Genomic DNA, 5,063 nt, shown 5'->3' with positions numbered 1-5,063 from the left:
AACCGCAAACTGTATCACACCCAAATGGGGAGTGGGGCCTCAGCACTGAATGATCTGCACTAACCGACCTCAGAGGAGGATCTGAGACTGTGAAACTAATCTGTGAGGAACTTCTTCAGTGGAAACAAAACCGAGACGGAAAGCTGCAGAAGTCCCTCTGTGTGCCGTACAGGAACTGCTACAGAACAACCCGGAGAAACCGGTGTTCTGGAAGCCATCACAGTCGACCCAAGTTCTCCTGCTGGTTATCCTCCGACTCAGATCAAACTGAGAGACTTGCAGGCAAATGTTTATGTGAGGTGCAACGTATGTGAAGAGGAACCAAATCAGGACACACAGAGTCGGTGTATAAAGAACAAACTTCAAGATGAGGAGAAAAAGGAAAGAGAAGAAACGTCAAATTAATTATGAGCTGTTATGCGTGAACTTGCCCTTTTTCCATCTCTTCACCATCATGTCATACCTTTTCCACCCACACAAGAGCGCTACCACTGTGGCTCAGGTGCCAAAGGAAAACTCTTTCTCTATATCTGCTCTGCCGCTCTTCCTCTTTCTCTCCCTCTCAGTCTTTCAGTTTCTCCCCAGTTTTCTTCAAGTGCTGCTTCTTTAAAGTGTCTCAGCTCTGAAACTCTGCATCTTTATTGTTCAGTTTAGTTGGCCAGCCTGTTTCCTGTGGTGGAAAACATTTAATGTCAGACGAACTTGCTATGTTTGCTTTATTTTGTGTGTGTGTGTTTTTCAATAGACAAAATTGGTAAAATCCTAATCAGTGATTGCCAGGACAGACGTGCAGGTTCTGTGACGTTAACATCAACGTAACGATTGAGGCCTTTTTCTCCTGTTTAATCATGCTGGTTCCAAACCTCCATTAAAACGACTCTGATGCAGGTGTTGCCTGAATGCGTATTGTTTTGATTGATCTCAATTAGCTGTAAAAAAAATGTCAAAGGATCAGCACTGTCAGAGGCGCGCTAAAGGGCATTTTTAATAGATTTCACAGCACAAGTATCTAAGAAATGAATTGGGTAACTTCTGTCAAGCAGTTCTGTGCATAGGCTGACATGGGTATCTGACCAATCATATTAGTGGTAAATATCTAACTCAACATGAGGAATGAATTTCTTGCTTATGTACATATAAGCTGTTATGCTGGCAGAACAACCTTATAACATTAGCTGAGTAATAGACGTTTTTTAAACATCATTAATAAAATATGCAACTTGGAAGCCCTAAAGAAACCGGTAAACCTCTGATCAGGTAAATCTAATAAAGCTGTGTTTGAGTTTATTTTGAAGCTTATTAGCATGCTTTTGTGCTCGTCTTTTCTTGACTATTGGTTGGTTTTTACTTAGGCTTTATATCCTTCTGTTCATTAAAAGTTCTGCTGAGATTGTGGGATCATTTACAGAGAACATTCTCATTTTTCTGGGTAACTCCACTGCTGTACATATTGTAGCGTTTTAGGCTGGGTTTTTGCACCCCATCTTCCACTTTCCCAAGGCAGGTTTGTGTGCAGGGTGCTTCACACTTCACTTTAGAGCAGAAGAGCTGTTTTTTGTTTTGTTTTGTTTTGCTTGCAGAGTTGACATAAACCATGCAGCAATAAGACATGGAGTTCCCCGAACAGTTGCAAAACCATACCGACAATGACTAATTTAAACAACCAGTCTGATGCTGAAACCACAGGGAAGTGGTGTGGGTTGTGATGTTACCATATGATATTAATAATAAGGTCAAAGATGTAAATATTATCTTAATCAAATGACTGTGACGATCATGTTATGTTTTTTGTGTAGCTTTTTCATTCGTTTCGCTTCTTGAGGTTTTTACACTGACACGCCTAATCAATGCTTAACCGATATTGATGTCCTACTGTAAACTGGGCTGAAAAAAAATTCACTTTTTGTTTTTGAAACTTCTGTTTATCTTTCAAAGGACAATTCACATTTGGGCGAGAGCATTTTGTGTAGTCTGTGCTTTTCTTTTTTTAGACTGGGAATTACCCCATCTATGTGGACACTGAGCCACCAGTAAGTCACTGGAGCAATGGGGAAGGAAGCAGGCTTATGACAGAATGACTAACTCTTAGGTCAGACTGGATTTTATGTGCCATATTTAAAAAAGCGTCTCATTCTTCCCTTTTCTTCATTATTTACTTCAATTGTTTATAAATCTATGCAGTTTCAGTCTTGCATTCCTGCAACTTCACAGCCATTTTGTTCTAAAGTCAAAATCAATGATCAATGACAGTGTGAGCATTTTGTAAGGACTTCTTTCATTTATCTATTTTTGTTTTTATGTAACAGGATTGATATAGGTATTGTGCCACTTTATGTTGATCTTTAAATGTGCAATAAATTATATTTGAAATGTGTTTTGATAAGGGTGAGTGCTGGTGACGGTTTACAGCTGTTTGCATGATGGGTTGTCTCACAGGTCAAATGTTGAGGGAATTTAACATGTCATGGGAAAATCACCAATTCAGGGAACTATGTGCATTGCAAAGAAGAAGTTGGTAAAAACCTGTTCTTTTCCTTAAGGGTTAAAGTTTTTCAAAGATTAAAGTGCATAGAACTGATGAAGAGGAAACCGCCTGGAAAACTGGCTCAGTGTCCTGAGCCAGGTTGTTGTTCTGTTGAAGGTTTCTTCCTGTTAAAGGGGAGTTTTTTCCTCTCCACTGTCGCCATACGCATGCTCAATATGCATGAGGCTGTAAAGTCAACAACACAACTGTGAAGTGATTGTCTACTGTCATTGGATGCTTATCCAGGAGGAGTGAATGCTACAAGTTAATGATTCAATGCAATCCGCTGGGCTTGTTTTGATCGAAATCTTTTTAAACTGATTTGATTAATGAACCGTTTGGCTGATGGAAGAGAAGGTTAAACTTCCCCCTTCTCTCTTTTTGCTCTTTGGTTCTACTCTGCATCCATGTAACCTCATTTTCAACTCCTCTGGGATTTGAGGTCATAGATTATATTATTTGAGCTTTTGAGAAGCTAATCAGCTGCTCCTAGTTATAAAAACATTACGTTGTTGCCACGGTTGCACATCATAATATTGATGTGCAACGATAAAACCTATACATGTATTTTGACCGGGTTAAATCTTTAATTTCATCAAAATCTTTAGCATCCAAGGGAACAGATTCTACTGTCACTTGTATAATTACTGTAAATCAGGCATTTTGAGCAGACAGATGAAGACTCATCACCTTTATATGAAACATTTGACTGAAGATAATTCGACTGATGCTGATTTTAGCCATTTTTTTCTAAAATAACTAATATGTGTTTAATGGCCATGATATTCACTTTTTCTGACGTTTTGATGACAATAAAAACAATTGGTTTTTAATTTGCTTTTCAGAGCTTGCGAAATGTATTGACAGGATGGAAAGTTTAAAAAAAAAAAAGTGTCTTGTACTTTACTGTTCCATGTTTGACTGAAAGCAGATTTGTCCACTTGGGGGCAGTATTTGTCAGTACTAAGGAGCCTTTGCTGTTCAAGCAGCACCAAGCTTGTGGCCCACCTGCTTTGCAGCAGCCTCTGATTGAATTCACCAAACTTTGACTAGATGCACTGCAGTAAAATTTGCATTTCTCATAAAGTAATACATGTGGGACTTCCACTTAAAATTCAAGATGTGAGCCCAGAGTTCACTTTTTCTTTTGCTCGATGTCGAAGGTCCCAAAACCGACTGCAGAGGGTAATCGATCACAGATGACTTCTTCTGATAATGGCTTTAATCAGAGGCCATATTTAACCAACTGGCTGCAGAAGTTCTGCCACTAATGACTCTCTACTATTTTTCCACTCTGCTGTGATTAGCAGCAAATTGTTGATCATGTGCCTCATTTCCAACAGTTCACCGTGTATTATGAATCTGGGGTGTTTATGTAGTGCCGGAGCCAAAAAGAGATTAACAGCTGATAACTTTTCCGCATCCCTCTGCGTGTGTATATTTTAGCTTTCTCTCGGTTGTGCATGTCTGTATCCATGAATGCAAAGGCATGCTTGAGCACATGCAGTATATCTGGGTGTGTGTGTGTGTGTGTGTTTCTGGCTGTTGCTTTTCCCATCTGCTGAGCTGCACTGAGAGTCATTTATCTCAGTTATCCAGACAGTGTCAGAGCTCCATCTGTGAAAAGAGTAAACACACTGACTCACACTTTTTAAGAGACTACCGCTGATACCACGGCAGAATCTACAGTGACTACACATTCATCCGCACACACAGGGCTACAGTTTCTGTTTGTTTTCATCTCATTAGAGTGACAGAAGCATGGCAACCTCAGAGAGGAGCAGGATAATAGTCATGTTTTGTCATGTTCTTTTCCCTCTGCTAATGGTCCAGATTGCTGTTTTCTTTCAAACCGTCCCAAGTGAGTCTGCAGAACATCGGAGAATATGAAGATATCCGAGCTGCTCGCTGTTGGAAGTGCTTGAGCTTGAGATACTTTGTAAAGAATGAGCAGGAATGACTGAATTTTGCTATCTAGATGCGCAAAAATATCACAAATGTCATGCAGTTCTATTTGCAGCAAAAGAAAATATTTAAAAACCCTTTTGTCATTTTCTTTTCACTGCTTTTTGTTGCTCTAACATTAAAAACTTAAAATATATTGATGTTTGTGTTAATCTGACAAAAAGATTAATAGAAGGTATCAATATTTCTGTAAGGAACTGGTTGGAGCATTTTAAACCGGCAATGGAGAGCAGATTAATATCCTACAAATTTATTATTCCAAAATTAGATCAAACAAAATGTAAAATCATGGGACAGCTGCGCCCTAAGCTGCATGACGTTACGTAGACATTTGTGGTGAAAGAATAATAAAAGAACCAATACTTTCTATTTTATTTTCCTCAAATTACTGAAAGACTTGGTTAACAGACTGAGAAAAACACATGTGGTCACACATATTTTTTTACTTGTTACTCAGGGAAATGCCCACAACTGGAATGAGCTGTGATGCAAGCAGATAATAAATAATTTCACATCTGGCCCAAAGCTGAAAGCAAGAAAAAAAAGCTATGTTACAGTATGAGATTTAATTTCA

Source organism: Xiphophorus hellerii, chromosome 20 (genome assembly GCF_003331165.1).
Source record: "Xiphophorus hellerii strain 12219 chromosome 20, Xiphophorus_hellerii-4.1, whole genome shotgun sequence".
NCBI lineage: Eukaryota > Metazoa > Chordata > Actinopteri > Cyprinodontiformes > Poeciliidae > Xiphophorus > Xiphophorus hellerii.
Note: the sequence above shows the minus strand (reverse complement) of the source record.